The sequence below is a fragment of the Marmota monax genome, unplaced genomic scaffold (assembly GCF_021218885.2).
Source record: "Marmota monax isolate L192 unplaced genomic scaffold, Marmota_monax_Labrador192_F-V1.1 WCK01_AAM20220418_F8-fsc00078, whole genome shotgun sequence".
NCBI classification, from domain to species: Eukaryota; Metazoa; Chordata; class Mammalia; order Rodentia; family Sciuridae; genus Marmota; species Marmota monax.
Window position 1 is genome coordinate 5,563,089 of NW_026694865.1, and position 25,184 is coordinate 5,588,272.

At 36.7% G+C, this 25,184-nt stretch overlaps 1 protein-coding gene across 7 annotated transcripts in view; it reads left to right on the forward strand.

Moving 5' to 3' along the window:
- Positions 1-8,286: 8,286 nt before the first annotated feature.
- The window catches only part of Dennd4a (DENN domain containing 4A), a 134,727-nt gene continuing 117,829 nt past the window's right edge, over positions 8,287-25,184 (forward strand). For 6 of the 7 annotated variants that reach the window (XM_046426482.2, XM_046426485.2, XM_046426484.2 and 3 more), the window contains exon 1: positions 23,490-23,644. The gene's annotated coding sequence lies outside the window, so the exon portion shown is untranslated. Of the gene's footprint in view, positions 8,511-23,489; positions 23,645-25,184 lie in introns of those variants that run through there. The other variant, XM_046426483.2, reaches the window with a different exon arrangement.

The following is a 25,184-nucleotide window of genomic DNA, read 5'->3' on the forward strand; positions in this document are numbered from 1 at the left end:
TTCCATCCCATTTTCAATAATATGAAAGCTATAACCGCAGTTCCTCATAGTTCCATTTTCATAAGCCAAAAATTTTAAGAGCTGGAAGGAGTCTTAGATCACTTGATCCTGTCCCATATCTTTGACCAGATAAAATATTTTTCCATTTAACAGAGGAAACATCCAGTGCCCGAAACCCTTGGAGTTATTCAAGGTTTCAGAGCCACTCTTACTGCGTGACCATTAGTGATCCTGGCTCTTCCAAAAAATAGCAATGAAAGTCAAAAAGAGTAAACTATGCAATCACTGCTTGTTTTCTTTTTATCACACATCATGAATTCTTCTAGTCCTAACCATATTTTGATGCATTATTTATGAGAGCCATCTGGTCACAGGTTCCCAGAGAGAACTCTGGAATTTTAAAAAGTGTACTTTATTTTTTGCAGGAAACATACTATTTAACTTTCATCTATTATCTATCTGCTCACCAGTGATGGGGACAATGAGATTTGTTAACTGCATTTTTTTTCAATTGGGGCATAACTTACATACAGTAGAGTTCACAAATCTTCAGTGTGCAACTTAAAATATTTTTACGTGAGTAGCACCATGTAACCACCACCCAGATCTAAATATAGACTATTACCCACATCTCCAGAGTTCCTTTGTGAACTTTATAAGTCAGGACCCTGCCAGGGTAACTACCCTTTTGACTTCTATCACCACAAGTTAGCTTTTCTGTTTCTAAAGTTCATAATAAAGGAATCAGTATGTCTTGTTTTGTGTCCGCCTTCTTTCACTCAACATAATTAACTGTATTTTAAAAATGTAATTCACCATCTGACTCAAGTCCTCAGGGACTTTCTCAAAATCAGGGACACAAATATGCCAGCTGTACCCAGGTATGTGTAGTCTTTCAAAAATGCAGTTGAGAAAATAACTTTCAAAAAAATGATTAGACCAATCTTGCTTTGTCTCTTTCTCTTCTTGCATCATCCATTTCCTTCTCCATCTCTGCTTTAAATGGGCTCTGATCCACTCAAGCATTATTCTCTTTCCTTTTCCTGTTAATGGATAAATAGCTCATAAAATTTTCCTTACTTATTTATATCCAGCATTCCCCATCAATGCTCCACAGTCATTGGTCTAAAAGCTGGAAATGGCCTCAAGCTATCATCTGACAAACCCTCTATCCTCAGCAAGAAAAGCATTATTATGCCCTACTTTCAGATTCAGCAGATATTTACTGAACACATAATCTTTAATGTAGTTGGCTAGGTGTTATGGAGGGATACAAAAAATAAAGCAAGTTCTGTGGGCTCTACCTTCATGAACTTCCAGTCTAGCAGAGGAATAACACAGATAGTGTCATAAAAGATCAGAACATAAGCTTATCAAATATTAAATGATACCAAGTATTAAATGAGTTAAAAAGAAAAAGGATGATATCTGAGATTGGAGCAAAAATAACTTCTAACCAGCGTAGTGTTAAGGGAGCTTGGTGGGGTATATTTGCACTAGGCAGATTATGGAAAATAGGATGCCTTGGCTAGATAGGTTAGCCATGCAGTGATGGGGGAAGGGTATTTTAGATAATTTTAAGGACAAGGACACTGAATTGGGAAATCATGCAACATGTACAGGGAGTGGAAGTTCAGTTTGACCCAAGAATAGGGCAAGTGATGAAGAAACCAGGGCCCTGAGCAGTTATGGCCATAGCGCTAGAAAGCCCTAGATGGGAACTGAATCCCAGGCATCCTTCTCATTGCATGTTCTTTCATAGCAGCATTGAGTCAGTATTTTAGTCACTATTATGCTATATTTTAAAATTGATGACCCACTGTATATTGTTCATTAATTAATTAGTTCAACAAACATTTATTAAATATCTACTGTATGCTAAGCACAATTGGACCCTATGGTCTCCAAGGATGATTTGATACGTGCTTTTAAATAATTTTTCTAAGTGGGGAATGGGGCTAATATCACATTGGGCTAAAATAGATTTTCTTTCCCTTTAATTAAATAAACTTTATTGTATTTCACTTCAGAGCAAATACTGTAAATAACAGAGAGAGTTAAACCACAAAAAAGGGTCTCTACATTCTGATTTTCTATGTGACATCAATACATTGAGTCTTAGCAATAATGACACATGTAGTTTTTCCACAGCTACTTTTATGAGCAAGAGTTAGTACAGGAGGATCTGAAACCTTCCATCTTTGAGCAAAAGTTTACAAAGATTCCTAATACTGTAGTACAAGAGTCACTTCCTTTTAGCTTATCAACCACCAAAAGACATTTCCTCTTTGTACATGTTGTGTTTTAGTGTAACTATGGAGACAGAACTTTCTATGCAACAGACACACGTGATTCTAGTTTAACATACTCATTTTCTGAGAAACATTTTAAAAATTTGTGGTCACTATTAAACCTTTGAGGTACTTTGGTATTTCAATGTAAATCTAACACACGCGTTAATTAACATTCATGAGGGGACAGTTAAATGCAAGAAACTATTGATTCTTTCCAATTTCATCAATCTATTCCTACTTAAAGCTTTAGTGCCAGAAAAGGGGTAATTATTATTTGAACAAATTAGGATGTCAGATATTTTTCTAAGTTGTAAGGTATATCAAGTTAGATTTGAAAGTTCTGTTTTCAGGCATATGACTGGCTAGTAATTCAGACTGCACCTTCCACTGGAAACAACTGAGAAAGCTGGATTTTTGAAAATCCTAAACTCAGAAGCATTGAAGCATGGTCAGGAAAGAAGGAAGAAAGGAAGGGAGGGAGAGAATTACTGGGCCAAAGAGAGGTGAAGGAGACATATAAATGGAAAACAGTGCACACACATACAAAACCAAGAGGCACCATTTATACTCTGTTCACCTAAAATTATGCTCCTGGAGTTATTCGATGCTAGGAGCCTGAGATCACTTTGCCCTAATGCTATTTGTTCAACCTGGTGAACTTTAGCTTTAGTTTCATGGGGGAGAGGGACCTAGGACAGAAGATAAAGCTTAGGCCTTGGAGATTCCTGAAAGAGATACTTCTCCCTATAAAGATGAGACCCTTTGGAGGAGGATGAAATCCTACATAGTCATTCATTGTCAGAGGATTGCAAGCTCCTATAGTACTTAGAATTAAGGACCAAAAAGTGCTGACCATGAAAGATTGGTGATGAACTATAGGCAAACAGGTCCTTAAAGGCTTCAAGCTATTACTACAAGTTGAGTAAGTAGCCCCAGGTACATGGAAGAAGCAAATACAAATCCTCTCTAGAGGAATGTACCTCAATAACCCACAAGTTATTTTCTTAGGAAAGTGAGCAGCTCATAGTAACAAACACTAAACACCAAAGAAAGGTTGTATGTTGGGGATGGGGGACCACTAGAAACAACATCCAATGCAATCAACAGAAAACATCCACAAAGCCTTCAGATATTTGAATTGTCAGATGTAAAAGGTGAAAATTTGTTTTATTTTTAAAATTATCTTTATTTTTTTTAAGAAATAAAACAAAGTGGAAAACACTTATTCAAAACAGGAAACAATAGAAAATAGCCCAGAAGATTTTAAAAAATAGAACTTACAGAAATAAATAACACAATAACTGAAATCAATAACATAATGGACAAGCATGAGAGTAGATTAGACACAAGTGAAGAGAAAATTAGTGAAGCAAAAGATATGACAATAGAAGTTATCCAGCCTATAGTAAAGGGAAACAAGAATAAGCAAAACATGAATGAGTAGTAAGTAGACATGGAGCATAATAAGACCATTAATATTTATCCATCTAATTGGATTTATGGAAAGGAGAGAAGGAAGAAAACAATGTGTAGGCAATATTTGAAGAGATAATAGCCAAGAGTTTTCTAGGACCCATCTGTACAAAAATGCAAGTTTAAAAAGTCCACCAAATTTCAAGCTGTATTTAAAACAACAACAAAAACAACTAAATCAATTTTTTAAAAAACCCTCTTAAACACAACCTAGTGAAACAACAAAATACCAAAAGATAATCTCAGAAACAGACTGTTAACTTCTACTCAGGAGAGAGAGAAAAAAGAAAACAAGGGGGAAAAAAAGCTAACTTAGAATTTTATCCCCAGAAATAAATAGCTATCCAAAAAGAAAGTGAGAGAATGCACTTACCTAAAAAGAAAGTGAACCTAGATGAAAGGCTTAAAAACCCAGAATGAAAATAGGGTGCAATAGTGCATACCTGTATTTCCAGCTACTTAGGAGGCTGAGGTAAAAGTTGAGACCAGCCCTGAGAACATAGCTAGACCCTCATCTCAAAAAAAAGAAAGAAAGAAAAGAAAAAGTGAATCATTGAAAAGCAAAGGAAATGATAAATATGGGCAAAGCTAAACAAATCTTTATTGTATAAAATAGCAACATCTTACAGGGCTTTTTAAAGAAGACCTAAAATACAAGACAACAGTAACTATTTGGAAGGCAGTAAATGGAATTAAACTATCTAAGGAGTTTGTGTTGCCTGGGAGAAGGATAAAACTAATAAGTATGCAAGCACTGAAATCACCCGAAGGGCTTTATTTAAACACAAATCTGACTCAGGTCTAGGGTATAGCCCAAGGATTTACATTTATAACATGACTAGCATGAAAAAAAAAAGCAAAAATTGAGTATAAATTACAAAATAGTAGAGAGGGAAAAATTGAAGGGAGAAAAAAATTTCAAAAGACGTATATATACACACAAAAGAAGAAAAAAAACTGGAAGGAACAAGGGAAAAGCACAAAATAGGATGGTAGGAACAAATTCAAATATATTAATAATTACATTAAATATAAAAGGATAAAACACTCCAATTAAAAGACAAAGATTGTTATGAAAAATGAACTATGTAGGCCTAAATAAAACATTTAGAATAAAATATAGGAAAAAAATATAGATAGGCAAAGAGTTATTGGATACAAAATCAAAAAATGACCGATAAAAGAAAAATGATAATTTGGACTTCATCAAAATGAAATTTTTGTTCTGTGAAAGACATTGTTACTAGAATGAAAAGACAACTTGTAGAGAAGAAAAATATATTTGCTAATCATATATCTAACAAATGTCAGAATATGTAAAGAATGCTCAAAACTGAACAATAAGAAGACAAACAGCCCAATAAAATACTGAGCAAGAGATGTGAATAAACACTTCACCAAAGAAGAGACATAGGTGAAAAACAGGCCCAAAAAAGTTCCTTACCATCCTTACTCATTAGAGAAATGCAAATTAAAACCACTATAAGATTCTATTACACTTATTAGAAAAACTAGAATAAAACAGTGACAATATCAAGTGCTGGTGAAAACAGGGAGCAACTGAATTCTCTCTTACATTCTCATACATTTTTGATAACAATGCATTATCATATAAACACTCTGGGAAGCAGTTTGACAGTTTGTTTTGGTTTGTTTGGCTGTGTGTGCGTGCGTGTGCCTGTCTGTATGAGGATTGAACACTGGGGCATTCTACCACTGAACTACATCTCCAGTCTTTTATCTTTTTCTTTTCTTTATTTTTTTAAATTTTGAGACAGGGTCTCACTAAGTTACCCAGGCTGGCCTAGAACCTTGTAATCCTCCTGCCTCAGCTTCCCTGGTTGCCTTACTACTAGGGTTACAGGCATGCACCACCATGCTTGACTTGACAAAACTTATTTTTATTGTGTTAAATAATTTTGTAAGAAAAAGACAAAATATTGTCAGCTTAGATAAAGATACAATAGGACCTCTAACAGTCTCTGCTGGCCAAAGGCAAACTTTGCTTAGAAACTGTGAGTTCAGTTCTCATTCTGAGAATCCTTGTAAGATCATGAACAAAATCTTCCTGTTTAAAAATGAACAGTATGTCTATTTTTAGATTTCTAACATGTAGCACCAAAAAAAAAATCCTCATGCACATGAGAAAAATACCTTTTAATGTACTAAAGTGTTGCTTATCTTACACAATTGTAAAATACATTTGATTTAAAAATGAAAGAGGTAGTTGAATTTTTATATCTGAAATAGCCAGATGAATCCCTAAAATTTTCACTTTTCATACAGCTGTTTACCATCATAAAGCTAATTTTAGAAGGAGTAATCTTATAAAATGCAGTGTAATTAAGAAAAGTAGTAGTTTTTTTTTTTTTAGGCTTCTAATTCAGAAAATGTACATGGTGCTTGTTTTTCTGAACCAAGCCAGAAACCCAGGAATATTTTGAATTATAAATCTAAGGATAAGCCAAGCAACTTTTAGTTTAAGAATCATTGGCTTTTACAAAAGCTGAATTCCAGCTCCTTTTTATTAAAGGCTTTAAAATCAAGTTCCAAATAAAGTTTTTTTTCACTCTATGAAAAACAAAATATAAATTTTAGTGTTTGATAGATTCTTCTCTCCTGCAAATTGAGTGACTACATTTGCTTTGTAATGGATGTTAAAAATATGCTTGCTTGCTTATTCCTGCTAAAGACTGCAATAGATACTCTTCCTTGCTTTCTTTTTGTGATTAAAATTGTCAGCAACATGGAACATATTGTCACATTTTTTGAGCAAAGGCATTAGAAGAATGCAAGGAATCAAACCCAAAGAGTCTAGCCCAAACCAAATAATTTAGACCACAAAGTTCACACTAGTTTTTCCCATTTTTCAAAATAACTAGAACTGAATACTCACCAAGTCTCTACTTTTTTTTGTCATCTAGATGCTGCCACAAATCCAAGACTTTTTTTTTTTTGTTGTTGTTGTTACATATTTAGGTCAAACTTACATCAACCTTTGGTCTTGTTACATAGGTGAACAATCATTTTATGCTAATTAACAGTTTGATTTAACTCATGAGCTTCAAGTGCTCCACAGGAACATTAAAGTGTGCTGATAACAGCTTATTCAGTGCATGAGTTTCCATTAAACTACTTTTAAAAAAATCTTAATTCATAGAAAAATTAAACTAATGCAAAGATCACCTGAAGTAAGTTATTCCAACCAGTCAAGAACCCCAGAGACTTACATATGAAAAAAATTTAAAAGAAAGATGAAAGGGCATCCTATTACTCTGGAATCATGTTTATTCTGAGGCTTTTTTTTTTCAACTAATTATCCTAAAATATTGTCTCAGTACACAATTAAACCTGTTTAATAGATCATGAGACCAATGATTGCCTGAACACACTTGTGTGTGGTTAGGAAAACCACATTAGTGAACTTAGCCACTGGCTTGTGACATTTATTAGAACCCTTGCCATTTACCCACAACTGCTGAAAAAAGTTTAAAACAATCCTTCTTCAAGTTTTCACATTGAAAAGTGATCTTATATATGTGGGCATGGAGAAAAATACTGGAAAGTTCCTTTCATTAGGCTGGTTTTAAGTGGATATACTATGTTTACAAAATGTTTTGAGATGTCAGATAAGCAGTTCTAATGACAACATACTACACAGTTATCATGAGTCATGTGCAGGCTAAGGAGAATTTTCCGTGTATCAGGGTGGCCCACATGTTGCTATTTGTCATTTCAATTTCGTATCAGAATCAAAATTGAGAATAAAAACAAACTGAAACCTAGTAAGACGTCTGTGGTCTGAGTAATGAACCCTCTTAAGGGGGAAAAAATTCATACCAGTGAACAACACATTTTTCAGAAACCAGCTTTGGTTTCTTTTTTTTTTTTTTTACATGAAGGTCTTCTAGAAAATTGATTTTTAAAACAAAACAAAACAAAAAATCTAAATGTTCTACTACTGCACCTGATTAATTCACATGCTGAGGTAGTTTAAGTAGGTAGACATTTACAGTAAAATTTTAGAGTTGATATGCCACCAATGATTTTGACATTTTTAAGAGAAATGACCAACCCTGTGGTTGAGAGCAAGTAGCCACACACATATTTTCTGCAGCTGCCTTTTAGCAACTACAGCAACACTTGTAGATGTTAGGGTTGTCTTAGTTACAGAGTTAGGACTGAATGTGAACACCAAGTGAGAGCTCCATGATAGAGTGGGTGCATGGTCACTTAGGGAGCAGCATTCTTCAGAAAAGGCCATAGCTTTCTTTATAAGAAGAAAATCATAAAGTCTAACAGGTGTGGTTGCATTTATTCCATTTTGATTGCCTAAATTTTCCAGTGGACAGTATTCTATTTCAAGGCCATTCTATTGCAAAACCTTGCCCACAATTGTAACATAACTGTTTCTGTTGTAAACCCTAGAGGACAGCAAAGAAAAAAGAGATTAGGGGAAAGAGTACTCCATGTAACTTTTACAGGAAGGTCTTCTAGAAAATTGATTTTTAAAACAAACCAAAAAAAAAAAATCTAAATGTTCTGAGTTGCTACCTCAAAGGAACCCTGTTTTTTACTGAAGAGGAAGATGGTTCCTGAAGGGACTCTAATATTTAGTTTTCCAGAAAAGTAGATGAAGTGCAAGTAATCATCTAAATCAATGATTGCCAACTTTATAATCTGAGAATTATGAAGACTAATGAAATAACAACAGTCGATCATCACTTATGGAGTAGCAATAAGGTATGTAGTCCTGTGCAATTTCTTTTGAGGTTTCAGGGTGTGAGATTCAGATTAAGATGTAAATGGGAGACAGGAAATCTGCGGTATAAACTAATTGTCTTGTGTCAAGGTTGTTACTTGTTCATTGAGGAAAGGGAATGTCTGGAATTTCCTTTGTAAATGTCTACTTATGTGGACATATATAAACACCTACATGATTCTGATAATGATGATAACAATCTTTCTATCTAAATGTGGAGGTTGTATAGGTTGTTATAAGCTATGTAGTTAAGAACTGGGGCAACTATTCACAAAATGAATAGAAGGCAATATAATGAAAGGTCTGAAAAGTCCTTCGAATGACTCTAGTTTTGATTATAAAATACTCAAAAGCGGGGAATGGCTGATATGTAGTTGGAGTTGAAGGGAAAAGTTTAACAGAAGATGAAACATCAAGATCCCCCAACCTCCCTGCCAGTATTCCAAAATTCCAATTAGGACTTGTTAATATCTTAGTAGTATCTCAGTTATGAATAAAATAAGAGTATGTGGGGCAGGGAGGGAGGACAAACAAAAGAAAGTAAAACAAAACAAAAATTAAAACAGTCCTTCCAAAACTACTTGTGCCCAGGTCTTCTGCTCAAGTCTTCATCTAAGGCAAAAAACTCCCTTTCCTGTTCCCTCTGAAGTTATAGACTTTTTAAAAAGACCTTTGTTTTATTTGTTTATTTTTATGTGGTACTGAGGATCGAACCCAGTGCCTCACCCATGTCAGATGAGTGTGCTACCACCGAGCCACAACCCCAGCCTCATAGATTTTTTTTTTTTTACAGAAGTTTCTCAGAGACAGCTACGTAGTTCTTGGAAAAAAAATTGCACAGTAACTTCTCATTTCAAGGAATTTAACTAGGCCCCAGTTAAAATTGCTGAGGCGTTTTAGTTCCCCCATATAAAAGTTTCCTGGGAATTATAAGCTAATAATATTGGTTCCAAGGTGCAGTTTCTTCACAAATGAAACATATATCACTAGTTTCCTTCCTGTTCCAATCCCAGAAAGTGACTTTTTTTTTTTAACTCTACAGCTGCTTAACATCTGGAACATCTCAACATCTTGCTTCATAGTCAGTGCACTCACTTAGGCCATGCATCTTTTTCAAAGTAGTGACAAGAGTAAAGTCTATTTTGCAAGATATCTTTTAACCCAATCTAGGTAGCAGCATAGGTATGTCCATTCTTGATAATACCCTTGTTTGCCCAAATCAGTTATTTAAATCCTTTGAATTTCTTAGTTCTAACGATTAACCTGAGCATTATTAATTCTTCCCTAAACTTTCATCCTTAACTACTAATAGACTAACCTCCAAATGTGCTTCCACTTCCCTGTTAACATTGGAAAACTTATTCATCCTCAGTTACTGTCTATTTTACATTCATGTTGTTCTTTATAAATAGACTATGTATGTAGGGGTAAAGATTTGTTTTATATAATTGCTTTTATGTATTGGACTCCCTAACAATCTAAAAATCTGCTTTTCCTTAAATATGTACAGTATTTATAAAAAGCTTCTATATCAGATTTGTGGATCATATTAAATTTACATAGGCAACCTGTTAAACTCCACACAAGACTTCAGAAAAATAAAAGTAAACCTAAGTAAAATAAATGGTCAAGTAAACATTCTAACAGAGAACTCACCCTAAGCCACAACTTCTTCTTACTCTAATTTATAGTTTCACTACTGGCCACATTCTTATTCTGCTTACTTTTTTTAGTTTGTTCCTTAGATCTATTTTTTTTTTTTTAACATATGCTTTTGGATAACAACATTAACATCTACTGACTTGGTCTTCCTAATGCAACTTAGTCAGTTTCACTTGAACTTCAAGTGCCCTGTATGATATAAAAGGTAGTGCGTGTGGGCTGGGGATAGAGTGCTAGCATAGGGAGGCTAAGGCAGGAGGAACACAGTTCCAATCCAGCCTGAGCCATTTGGTGAGACTGTCTCAAAAATCAAATAAATAAGGGCTGGGGATTTAGCTCCATGTTAAAGGGCTTACTTAGCATGCAGGATGTCTGGGTTGAATCCCCAGAAAAAATTTTTAAAAAGTAGTGTTCTGAAAACCCAGCAATGCAATGGTAATGACCTTTGTATATTGCTTTTCTCATCCCCTATCTTTTTTTTTTTTTTTTTTGTACTGGGTATTGAACCTAGAGGTGTTTTTACCACTGAGCTTAGATATTTTTAAAAATATAATTGTCCTTAGACATTTTTTAAAATATATTTCATTTTTAGTTGCTGATAGACTTTATTTTATTTATTTATTTACATACGGTGCTGAGATCAAACCCAGTGCCTCACACATGCTAGGCAAGTGCTCTACCACTGAACTATAACTGCAGCCCTCCTTAGACCTTTTTATTTTTTATTTTGACAGAGGATCTCACTAAGTTGCTGAGGATGGTCTCAAACTTGCCATCCTCCTGTCTCAGCTTCCTGAGGAGCTGGGATTCCAGGTATGTGCCTGGCAAAACTCTACAATGATATATCATCTTATATCAATTAGAATGGCTAAAGAAATTTGAACATATACACACATAGCAATCCAAACAACCAAATCAACTTGACAGTAGCAAGTGGAGCAACTGAAACTGCCACCTTAAATACTGTGAGAATTCAATATGGTATGACCACTTTGACAAACACTTTCTTATAAAGTTAAATAAACACTTATAATAGGACCCACAAAGTTCTCTTTCTAGGTATTTACCCAAGGACAACAAAGATACATTTGGATACCAAAACCTGTATGCAAACGTCTATAGGGGCTCTATTTATAATGACTTCAAATAGGAAACATCCTAAATGTCCCTCAACTGGAGACTGGGTAAACAAATTGTAGCGCATTCTTACAATGATATTCTACTCAGCAATAAAAGGGATCATACTACTGATTCATGCACCATTAGGCAATTACCAAAAGTTCATACTAACTGGAAAAAAACTCAAGAGGCAACATATTCTATGATCATGTTTGCTTCCTATCTTAGAAAAAACAATATTATGGAAATAAAAATCCAATTAGTGATTCAAGGGCTAGGATCAAAGAGCATGAGGGAACTTTTTGGGGTGATTGAAATATTGTATATCTTGATCGTGATGGGGATTCACAACTGTAAACATCTGCTCAAACTCTCTATTTTAAAAGTGAATTTTCACTACATGTAAAGTTTTTATTTATTTATTTTTTCTTTGGTATTGGGGATTGAACCAGTGAGCCACCTCCCCACTCCTATTTATATTCAATTTCGAGACAGGGTCTCACTAATTTGCTGAGGCTGCCTGGAACTTGGGATCCTTCTAACAGCCTCCTGAGTGGCTAAGATTACAGGTATGAGCACTCTGCTTGGATACTGTATGTAAATTTTATTCCAGTAAACCTGACACGAAATTCTTTATCAGAACTGATGGAAAATTGTGAAGACTATTCTTTTCCTTGTTGTTGTTGTTGTTGGATGCTGGGGATTGAACCCAGGGACTTGGGCACTATATTGATTTTTTTTTTAGGTGGACACAATATCTTTATTTTACATTTATGTAGTGCTGAGGATCAAACCCAGTGCCTCATGCATGCAAGGCGGGCACTTTACCACTGAGCCACAATCCCAGCCCCAATATTGCTTCTTAATTACTGTTAACTCTTCAAAGAGAATGTCAGTAGAGTTTGATAAACTCCTAGAAGATTCCAGTATTGTTCTCATTACATGGACCTTGTTTTTGGATAAAAATAGTGGAAGAAAAAAAGTACAATAAATCAAACATTCATAATTGGAATGTCTATACTCCATGAACTACTAAATTCTGACCAAGTTTTTGTGTAAGAGGAAGTGGCCAGTCTTTTTACTACTTCTGGATAGAAAAAGTTTAAAATGTTTTGCTGTTATTATATAATTATTCTTCAGTAATAACTCATTGAAAAAAATTAATTTTTAAATACTTCAAGCATGCATAAAAGTTTTAAATAGAAACCCACAAATTCATATACATTTAATAAAATTTATACTTTTGTCAAGTTTGTTTAGATGCATTTTTTAAAGCCATAGAAAAGAAAGTGGTTTCAGGGTCTCATCTTTTTATTCAGAAATGTACATGATATCTAACAAATCAGACTTGAATAGTGCTTGTTGAATAAATGATGCAATTTGGGGAAAAAAACAGATATGGGGCTGTAGCTCAGTGGCAGAGTGCTTGCCTAGCATGTGTGAGGCATGGGGTTCGATCCTTAGCACCACATAAAAATAAACAAAATAAAGGCATTCTCTCCATCTACAACTACAAAAAAATTTAAATATGTTAGGCAGAATAACAATAACTAATATTCCTTGAGTACTTATTAGAAGCCAGACACTACTTCAACTGATTTACAGAATCTTTAGGAAAATGGCACGAATTAAGCATTAATGCTTTTATTTTGCCTACGTAGAAATTAGGCAATAAAATGCTCAATTGGAGGTTTATGAACCTAATTTGTAATTTATATTATTGAATAAATACTTACCTTATACTTGTATATTCTTTTTTAAAATTTTCTGTTTGTTCTACTTAGTTGTACATGACAGTAGAATGCATTTCAATTCATCGTACACAAATTGAGTGCAACCTTTCAATTCTTTGGTTGTACATGGTGTAGAGATTCACCATTCATGCAATCATACATGTACCCAGGGTAATGATGTCCATCTCATTCCACCAGGTTAGATGCATTTTAAAAAAGCAGTACAATGCAGTAGTTGAAGCCCAACCTCTTCCCATTTCCTTTGCTACTTCTCTAGAGCTAACTACTATTGTGAAGTTAGTGTACAGCCTTGTAATTTGGGAATTTGTTTTATGTTGGTATAGCAGATCTCACTCATCTTAATTATTATATAGTATTCTACTGTATAACTTATCATAGGTTCTCTTATGGACAAGCATTTGTTTTTCTATCCAATCATTATTACTATGAGCTACTAACCAGTTATCCTAGTTGTGTCTCCTGTTGAATATGTATAAGAGTTTCTTTTTGTATGTATGTCCCGGAGATTGAACTCAGGAGCATGTGACACTGAACCACATCCCCAGCCCTATTTCATACTTTATTTAGAAATGAGGTCTCACTGAGTTGCTTAGCACCTCACTTTTGCTAAGGCTGCCTTTGAACTCGAAATCTTCCTGCCTCAGCCTCTTGAGTCACTGGCGTATAAAAGTTTCTTTACATGCAGTTGTTTTCAAGCTTTTATGGCCAGTACTTAAAATGAGAAATGATTTTACATTCAGATCCCATACATGCACACATCATTACAGGCTAGGTTGCTTGGGAAATAGACTCATTGTGTGCAGGAGTTTATTGAAGAGTGTCACATGATCAGCACCTGTAGGAAAGTAAAGGAAGTAGGAATGGGCAGGGGGAGAAGTTGATCTGTAAAGAAGTGGCAATAACTGATGGCCTGAGTTGATCCTGCATTGGCTGGGGTGATCCTTCAGATTATTTTGAATTAGGGAAAAGAATTTAGGCCCTTATATACCTTCATTGACCAATTACTGACTATATTGCACCTAGGAAGATGTGACCTTGAGCAAGTAGTTCTCTTCCTGAAAATAGTCCTGAAGAGGGACCCAACTAAAAGCTTTTTGGCTGGCAATGCTCCTAGAAATTGAAAGAATGAATGCTTCAGTTCCTGGGGATGAAGAATCTAGGTAGCACACTATGACATTTAATATGGAAGGATATATGTGTGTGTGTGTGTGTGTGTGTGTGTGGTGTGTACCCATAACAAATTCTTGCTCTGATATTTTCTGTTCTGTTTCATTTAAAAAAATAATATATAAAGAAAAAAAAATATGGTAGTTCTTAAAAAAAAATTGGGGCTGGAGTTGAGTTGTAGCTCAGTGGTAGAGTGCTTGCCTAGCATGTGTGAGGCAGTGGGTTTGATTCTCAGCACCACATATATATAAATAAAATAAAGATTCATCAACAACTAAAAGAATTGTTTAAAAATAAATAAAATTGTTGCAAACCCTTAATTGATTTCACAATCCACTAATAAGATCATGAATCACAGTTTAGAACAAATTTCTTTAACGTATATACACAAAAATGAAATTGCTGGATTGTAGGTACATACTTTTTAAATTTTAATAAAATATTGTCACTGCTTTCTAAAAGAGCTGAATTACTTAACATTTCTTTCCACAGCAGAGCATGAGAGTTCTAGTTTTTTTTTGAAGATTCACAAAGCTTTGTATTGTCAGACTTTTTAATGTTTTCTCATCTGATGGACAGAATAATACTGTAGATAATCTGAATGAAGTCCATCCTTTGATGAAAGTTAAAAATATTTCTAATATTATAGTACACCAAAACTTAACTTCTTGCTAGCTTATCAACCATCAAAATGGAATGTTTTTCCCTGATAATGAGAGTGTTCAATTTTTAGTCTGGCAAAATAAAAATCTAGTTTTGCAAAAATGAATCTTTTAGTCTTGTAATCTTTTATATAGTAACTGGCAGAGTATATTGTATGTAACATATATAGTAAAATACCTGTAGATTGAAGGAATGAACTCTATGCCTAGACACATAACATTTATGGTTTCATTGATTTCTTTAGAAAAATCCTGTTTGGTCCAGCCAGTGTGAGGCCTGACTCTGGTCTAGGCCAAACATATGATTTGGGATATTTTATTTTATCTTTCTGAGCTTCTGTTTCTTTCTGTCAAAAATAAGCATTTTCCTATATATTCAGTTTATTTCATGATAATTTTGGAATACCAAATTCTCAGAATTCAGTAATACAGAAAGAAAAGAACTAGGAACCTGGATTCTAGTCCTAGCTCTTTTCATACTATTAGATGTGTATGATTTTGGAGAAGTCTCAAGTGAACAAAAGGTCATTCTTTTGAAAATGAAACAGTCATTGGATGATTTCAAAAGATTATTCCTGTACTGAAATGCTATGTTCTAGATCAGAGGAACAAAAAAATCAACTCATGACAGTTATTCTCATGAAACCATTATGATGTGGGTCAGATGATAAATTTCAAATCCATTTTCTCCTTGCCTGCCCACCCCCCCAATTGTTCTATGTCAATCCATTTAGTCTTAGCCTTGTTTAATTGCTCTGTTTATTACTTAAACTCGTCCTTGAGATTTTCCTGTACAATGAACAAGCCCTAGCTATGTAGCAAACAGAGCCTTACTAAATGTAAGAATTTGAAATGGGAGAATATGTTTCTAAACCCTTTTTCATAAACCACTATTTTCCCACTTTCTTTTAGCATATAACCAGTTAATAATGACCAGTATCATTATGTACTCTTCTCAACCTGTCACCAAGGATTCTGTGGCTGTCCTTTCTAAACTGTCTACAACCTTCCAGACAGCACTGCCCAGGCAGGCAGCAGTTTGACAGCACTACCTTATCATACCATCTCTAAAAGCCTTTTTTCCATTTTAGTTTGAATACAGTCAAATAAAAGATAGCCCCATCCCAACCTACTTCTCTTTCCCTTTAAGCATAATTTTAAAGTTATTGCAACATATAAATTCTATGAAATCAATAAGTTGACATTTATCAAATTAAAGATGCTGTTAAAGTAATTCAAATATGAAAACTTACAGGGTTAGGAATGGAGAATTTAGAGGAAAGATATTTACTTTTAACAGACAGCAAAGTGATACTGACAGTGGAGAGCCTTAACTAGCTTGTGGGATTATTTAGTTAAGAAGAAACCCACCTTACAAGAATCTTTGGAGATCTTTTTTGTTTTAAATTTAAATCTTTATTATTAAAAGTCAAGTCAGGAGGATCAGGAGCTTGAGGTCAGCCTGATTAACTTTACCAGATCCTGTCTCAGAATACAAAAACGGATGGAAGCAGTGCATTGGTTAAGAGTACCCCTGGGGTGAGAGGTTCAACCCCCATTATTTGAAAAAAAATCCATTATGCTCCAAATTTTGAGTCAAACTAATTGTAAGAGATTTTCCCTTTTGAATTAACTTTGCCCTTCATATAACTAGTTTGATGTAACTAAGTGATCTAATTTTTTTGTATGCACATGTATGGGAAAGGGGAATATGGTACTTTTATGGGCAGTAGAGGTTTAGCTGTTTTCTTTCTTGTGTTGTCAGTCTGAAAGTGTTCTGAATGAGAGACAGTTTCCACCGTACTTGGAGAGGCAGGGGACAGAGTGGTATAGGTCCTAATGCCCTTCTCTTCTTAGGTAACACCAAGACTGGATATTTGAGCTAGATATAGCGGCTCAGGTCTGTAATCCCAACAACCTGAGAGGCTAAAGCAGGAAGATTACAAGTTTAAGGCCAGCCTCACCAATTTAGTAAGGCCCTAAGCCACCTAGTAAGACTCTGTCTCAAAAAATTAAATAGGGCCGAGGATGTGGCTCAATGGTTAAGTTCAATTTCTGGTACCAAAACAAAACAAAATAACAACAACAACAAAGATTGGACATTGAAAGAATAAAAAAGGAAGGAAAGGAGGAAGCTAGCAAGTTCATACTGTGAAACAACTGATCTCTTTTAGAAGATCAGCTTGGCAGGGATGGATGGATTAAAGTGGGGAAAGACAGGAGACAGGAAATCCAATTAGACAACTGCTGCAAAATTTCAGGTACAAAATAAAAAGATGTGGGTTTGAAGTAAGTCAATGAGAATGGAAAAGAACAGGTGAGGGAAAATATTACCAATGTTAAGGAGGTGATATCAGTTGGTTTTGATGATTAGGTGTCAAGGAAAGAGGGAAAAAGAGGATTTGATGATTCTAGGTTTTCACTTTGTGACTAGGGGCATGGTGGGCATCATTCAAGAAAATAAAGAACATAGGTATTGCCAGTTTTGGGTAAAGATAATAATGAGTTCACCTTTGAACATGCTGAATTTCAGATACACTTGGGACTGATACATCTTGAGGCAGTTAAACATACAACCCTGGAGCATAGGCAAGAAGGAAGAACTTAAAATGTATGTGTCTTCTATTTGGAAGGGTTATGTAGAAAACAGAAGTGTTTTTTTTTTCTCCTTAATTTTACTCTTTTCAGTTGCAGGTGTTTCCCTTTGCTGGCAGGGTTCCTTAAGCCTTGACAATAAAATGGGTGTCCCATTTGTCTACCCTAACAAGATGCTTGTCTAGGCCAATCAACAAAAAGAAAAGACTTATAGTGTCTGATCTGTTCAGCTTCATGTTTCCAAATATCCAGGCTGTACCTACAGAGCTGAGTAGATGAGAAAATCTGACTCATATTTCCTGCAAGTCAGCACAGATATTCATCCTTCCAAATTATTTGAATCTTTGGCCACTCCCAGAGAGTCAAAGCACTGCAACAATTTATGAGCACCTCCTTCATCTGTTACGACTGTTAAAAAGATTTGAAGAAAAAAATTAAAAAAGCTTTTCCAGCCTTGTATCAACCTTACCCCCCAACTCTAAACCCAAACAATGATGTCCTCTCCTTTTATAGAAAGTCTACATTGTCTCAGGATTGGTTCCAAAGTCATCTGTGTTTCACCTTCAGTCCTCATGAGAATCAAATCCTCTGGGCTCCCACAGCAATGAGTTTGTCTGGTGTAGAACTTGTCACAGTCTCACTTTTATTAAAGTTAGATGTCAGGAAGCCTTCTGTCTCTCATATGTGCCTGTTTATCATTGTGCTCCTTCTGTACCCAGCACAGTGTTTGGTGCATAAATGCAGACTGAAATGAATTTGTGAAAAGTTATGAAAATATCATCTTACCACTTGAAGAAAGTCAGGAGGCCCACTTGACTGTGGACAATGACAGTTGGTACATTATTTTAAAATAACTTTCTTTTGCAGATAATTTGACAAGTAAAAATTAGAATTTATAAGGAAATATTGAAAGAGGTAAAATTACTAACTTGAGGAGAATGTTGAGAAGTGATAATTTTCAAAGTCGTGAAAAAGTGCTGAGTCAAAGATGACTCCTCAGATGGCCACCAAAGGGCACAGACAACAGTGGCTTGGACTGCAGCAGTCCTCCTGTCCTTGGTCATTCCTCTCAAGTACCAGGTTTAGAATTTGTCATTGTTAATATGATGGTTCTTACTATTCTTCTTTTTTTTTTATATATATATATATTTTTTTGATATTTATTTTTTAGTTCTCGGCGGACACAACATCTTTGTATATGGTGCTGAGGATTGAACCCGGGCCACACACATGCCAGGCGAGCACGCTACCGCTTGAGCCACATCCCCAGCCCCCTTACTATTATTCTTGAAAGTTGTTCAGGCAAATTGTCTTTCAAAAAGAATTTAGCCAGATTTGTCTTTTGACCACACTGCTGATCAATTTCCATTTGTGGATTAAATACATTGCAATATCACTCTTAACAACGTTTTACAATGAATACAATTTGGCAACACGTGCTCTACTTGGGACGTATCCAGAGAGTTTCTAAAAGCTCATAAATTTCTGATGGAAGGTTTTTTCACCCCTGAGGAAGCCCTGTAGCACAGATATCAAGGATACTTTAAGGCTCCATGTTTTCATTTACAGATGTGGAAAACATCTGGCATAGCAATTAAGGTACCTAGACTTAACAGGTGGAGAGAACTTGACTATAAAACATGAGCTTCCAGTACTATAAATGGTTACTGGTCTCATAGTTTTCCCTCATGCAGCACTGGAACTATAATGTTTTAAAATAATTTCTAAGAAAGAGCCAGAGTTCCAGGGGTAAAAGATGACATCATTTCGGGAAGGGCATGGCATGGGACTCAAATTTATAAGCCACATTTTTCTATTTGGCTTATGTCTACATTGTTAGAAGCTTTTGCCCAAGTCACATTTAAGGCTCAAGTTTATTTAGCTGTGACCTTAGTCACAAATGCCTGGGATGTTGAGAGGACTCAGGATATGACAGTTAAAACTAAGAGGTAGAGACTGGGGATGTGGCTCAAGCGGTAACACGCTCGCCTGGCATTCGCGGGGTGTTGGGGTGGATCCTCAGCACCACATGAAAATAAAATAAAGACGTTGTGTCCACCAAAAAAAAAAAAATATTAAAAAATTCTCTCTCAAAAAAAAAAAAAAAACTCAGAGGTACTTAAAAATAAAAAATTCTCCCTATTGCTTTTCTACTGCTTTTAAATAATATTCGCTCAGAAGTGATTTTCTTTGATAAAAATACTTCAAACCAACTTTTGAAGAATTTTGAAACTTTTTAGAATCTCATTCTGTAAGCCATTCTTGCAACTATTTGCCTATAGCATTTTAACTAATATTCTGTAATGTAGGTGAATATTTATATATAAATGTGTATATTTCCAACTGAGTGCTCTTTGTTGCTAGTCAAAAATTTTAATATGCCAAACTAGTCCTCAAAAAATAATTGACTGGGACTGGGATTGTGGCTCAGTGGTAGAGCACTTGCCTAGCGCATGTGAGGCACTGGGTTCGATCCAGAACCACATAAAAATAAATAAATAAAAATAAAGATATTGTGTCTATTTACAACTAAAAAGTATTTTTTAAAAAGAATTAAAGATCTAGCAATAATTAAAACCAATAAAAGGCTTAATCTGTTTTTAATGGGGAGGGGATAGGAATTATCAATTTAACATTAAAAAACTTTTTTTTAAGAGTTTTATTGACGTATAATTGAAATAGAGAACTGCACATATTTAAAGAATGCAATTTTTTTTTATTTTTTTGGTACTGGGGATTGAACCCAAGGGTGCTTCACTAACCACATCCCTAGTCCTTTTTATTTTGAGACAGGGTCTGGCTAAGTTGCTGAGGCTGACCTCAAACTTGCAATTTTCCTTCTTAAAATTGCAACTTAATAAGTTTGATATATGTATATACCTGTGAACCCATCACCACAATCAAGGTAGTGAATAATCCATCACCCTCAAAAGTTTCCTTGTGCCCTTTTATATTATAAACCCTCCCTAGCAGCCACTGACTGGCCAATAGCCATGTTCTTCCACTGGGGATAAAAACATTGTAGCTGACATTGGCAGCCAGAAGGGTAAGGAGATTAAACTTTTTGTTTAACACAGTTAAAAATTTTGATCTTCATTCCCTTATAGAATGCTTGGTTATATAAAAGTGACAAAAATTTATCTCCTTCTCTTACTTTTTTCCAATCCATCCTTCACTGAAGAGTGATTTTTAAAATTAAATCTACAGAGTCAGAATCTTTTTTAAATGAAAATTAATAGTGTTAATAAGATATGCATTTATAGCAGTAAATAAAAGGAGGGGCAGATTGTTGTCTGAGCCATTTTAGAGCATACATTTAGAGACTATAGAGTACAGTTTATGATTATGGAACACATTTTTCAGTGTAAAAATTAATTGGTAATATATTAGTATTCTTTATTAGTATTATGGGTAACCATCTGAGCTAAAAACTTACATTAATCCTTATTTCTTGGGTGGTAGTTTCTAAACTTACATGGTTCTTCGAAATCTCCAGCTTAAGTAAAAAAACCTACTGAAACCTATGTACCTATTTTGTGGGTGTGAGGAAAAGACTTGCCAGATACCTTAAAAATTAAAGTCTTATAAAGTAAAATAGTAGTTTAGGAGTTGGGGTATGGGAGAATGAGAAGTTATAATTCAGTGGATATAAAATTTTAGTTTGGGATGATGAAAATCTTCTGGACATGGACAATGGTGAGGACCACAATGTGAATATACTTAATGCCACTGAACAATACATTTAAAAATGGTTAAAATGGTAAATTTAATTTGTATGTATTTTACCACAATAAAATAAAAGAAATTCATGTCTTGTATTTTATTAGAAAATGCAAAGCTAAGCACTTTTAAAAAAATTAAGCCAGCTGTTGTGGTGCAGGCCTATAATCCCAGTGACTAGGGAAGCTGTGGCAGCAGGATGGCAAGTTCTAGGCCAGCCTCAGCAATTAAGCAAGGCCCTAACCAACTTAGTGATACCCTGTCTCAAAGTCAAAAACACAAAAGGCTGGGGATATGACTCATTGGGAAAGCACCCCTTGGTTCAATCTCTACTACCAATAAATAAATAAATAAGGAACTACAGTATTGAAAAATTATGTATTAACATTAGTCCATATTCTTTCTCCAAGTAGCACATTGTGCAAAAAATGACTAAGAATGATTGATTTGGATTGTTATTAGCAGTCAATAAAAAAAATCGATTTGTATAGGCAACTATACATTATACCAACAAGACATACAAAACTTTTAGAAACAAATTATGTAATAATTTTCAGTGAAAATACTGTTTATTGTGCACAAAGTTATGTGATATTCACATATTTTTTTAACAACAATGAACTGAAGATTAAAATACATAATTTGGCCAACTTGGTGTTGAAGAAGTTCAACCTCAGACTTTTTTTCTTTATTTTCTTAACTTTAAATTCAGCTCTTTGGTCCATATATTGCCTGAAACATAAACACAGATGTCATATTGCAAACATCAGTGTTCCCCACTCCCTTGCTTTGTAATTAAAACCTTTTAATGGCTTTTGCTTGCAATTAGAATAAAACCCAATCTTGTTCCTATTTTCCTAGGCCTTGTAGGACTGAACCCTCCCTCCCTCTCCAGTCTCAGGCTAGGCTTCTCCATGCCAAAAAGATTTTCCCAGCACCATGAATTCTACTCAGTTCTAACAGCTAAGCTGCTTCCTATTGCAAGTTCTTTACACAGTTCTTTCCTCTGTCCTAAACATTTCCCAGGGCCTTTCTCCCATTATTGGTTCTCTTGTGTCTGATGGGCCTTCCCTTCATCACTCTAGTTTTTAAAACCATCCTGTTATTTACTATTCCAGAATTCTTTTCATAACCTTATGGTATGTTTCCCCTCCAAATGTAAAGTATTCATTTATTATTTGATCTTCTCACACTAGACTACAATTCGCTGAAGGCAGATTTTTTTTGATTCCCTCACCATTGTGTCCCCAATGCTTGACTTTCAGTGAATGTTTGTTGACTGTCTACAACGGAGGAAAGGAGGGAGAAAGTAAAACTGTAGAGTTGGTAAAAAGGATGAACGCCTGTTTTACATAAATTGACTTGAAACAAGAGGGATTTTTAAAGTCCCATTTCTTCCTTCATTTGTCCATGGAATATTATCTAACATTTATTGAGTACTTTTGGGCATTATGCTAAGCAGTTCACATGCACTACAGAATTTAACGCTCAGAGTCATCCTGTAGGGTTTATGGACCTTTATTATACTCATTTTTCAGAGGCAACTTGCCAATAGCCATTAATGGTGGACCATGGTCAGGTTTAAGTAGGCCATATCCAATTTATCAATGTAACGGACACCCCTTCAGTCAACAATAGGCGTTTTATCAACGTAGTTTTCGGAGACCCCCCCCCTAAATTCCCCATTTTACCTGGCCTGCTATCTTGGGTCAGAAACCTAGTAGGTGGTTGCTAACTCCTCAGGGGGTTTCCTGCAGAATCTGAGTGCCCTGGGCGGAGAAGCCGCATCTCAGACTGACGCCCCGCGCTCTGGCTAGGCAAGGACTCCTGGGAGTGCCAGGGAGGACGGGCCAGGTCGGTTGGCGCGAGCTGGAGCCTTGCGCCTAGGGGTGGCAAAAGGGGAAGCACTGTATTCCTCACCCACGCCCGCCCGGGGCTCGGGATCTCCCGACTAGAGGGGGAAACCACAGTGCGATTCCCCATTTACACCGCGCGTCACGAGCCAGCACGGCCCGGCCCCACCCACCTTCTCCGCCCCTTTCCAAGAAGGCGCTAGGACCTCCAGACCTCCAACCCGGCCCCCTCCTGCGCCCTCGGGCCAAATTCGGCCTGTGATTGGTGTTCGAGGGCCCGATGCCCGCCCGCTCCCTTTCCGTCACTACCAAGATGGCGCCGGTTGCGGCGGCTGCCGCGGCTGGAGTTGAAGAAGGAGGCGGAGGCAGCCGCGACCGCGAGGGGAGGGGGAGTCCCGTCTGACTGAGACGGCAGGCCTGGGCGGGCGGGGGTGCCGCGCAGGGCGGAGCGCTGGGCTGGGGATGAGCTAAGCGGGCTCAGAGCGCCGCGGTATTCAGCCCCTCGTGTCCCGCCGCCGTGCGTGAGGGATCTGGCGCCGCTCTCTAAGCTCGACCCGCTGCTTGCGCTGGGGCCAGCGGGGAGGTGAGTGAGGGGGCAGCTACGCGGGCAGCGGTGGCTTGTAGAGCTGTCACGGCCCCGAAAGGTGACAGCCGGGGGCGCGGGACTCGGGCGGTGGGACTCGGGAGGCGGCACGGATGGCCGCGACCTCCTCCCCGGCTCCTGGAATCCGGGCCGTCCTCCGTGGGCTCTGTGTGCCCGGAGAAGGCGCGGCGGTGCCGAATGTAGCGCGGGCGCCTCTGCGTCGGACGCGTGGGGGGCTCCGGTGTTTTCATTCCAGATTTTCTATTAGGGGCTGGCCTGGGGCTGTTGTTGTTTGGGTGGTGGGGGCGGGGAGGGGGAGGTCCTGGAGCTGGATTTTGACAAGCTCGTTACGTAAGTCGGAGGTGGCTTCCCGGAATCCCACCTGCTCTGTATTTTAAACACGCGCAGAGGGTGAGCCTGGGGAGCCCGGGTCCCGCCTTTTCCTCCTGGTGGTCTGCCCAGCTTTCCCCGGCCCGCGGGCGCCGGTTCCGCGTGAGCCCGGCCAGCGTCCAAGTTGGCCAGGTTTTTCAATCTTTTTTTTTTGCGGGGCAGTGGGGGTGGGGTGGGCGATTCGGTTATTATCGTTACCTTTAAAGTTTATCGCTTTATGAGGGGAGGAGAAAAAAGCAAAAGGCTTGTGACCTAAAATTGGGTCGCAGAGACAGCTTTTCGTTACCGTGCTTTTAAACGACAGACGTGCCGGACGATTTTTGTTGTTCCAGTGTGCTTTTAATTCAAACGTATGGTTACGCCTAGGAGCCTTAGAGAAGGGTTTTTGTCTTATAGGACAGTTATGTCTTGTTTGCAACAGCAGGACAGGCATCAGGCAACAGGCATGCATTTATTTGAGGAGAAAACGCGTGTCAGCCAGTTGGAGACTCCTGAGGGCAGAAATTGTATTAGTCTGTGAATATGTTATTCTTTAAAATGTATTATACATTAATGAAAAGAATAACCCTAGTATAAAAGAAGCAATCTCATAAAATTACAAGCTCTTATTTGGTGTGTATATAGCCTCATTCTGATTTTGGCCTACCCTCTTCCACCTCTTCCCTCCTTGGGGAAAGGAGACTGAGACACCTGTAAACAGTGTAGCCCAGGTTACAGTAATCTATTGTAGTGCATTTAAGATTATTATAAAAAGTCGTCTCTGGGGGATATAACATTGAATAATAAGAACTCTTGGGTAAGTTAATTCAGTTTATGTTATAGTAGTTCTGGGATTCTGCTTCTGAAAATTAAAAAGTATACAGAATTCTGAGCTATTTGAACCCTGTTTGAACTTCTAATGAAAGACTGTATTTGGCCTCTTTTATGGGAACTTTGTTTTGGGGAGAAGTAAACATTTTTGGGTAATTTTTAATTCATTTTTACAATTTCCCTTTGAGTCAGAGTTCTCAGTAAGGAGTCCAGAGTAGTATATCAGTATCTGTGATATATTGTTAGAGTCTGTAAACAAGTCAAAATAACACCTGGCAAACAATATATGTTACATAATTTTCTTTTTCTGAATGATTAAACACAGACCTACTTCACTGTG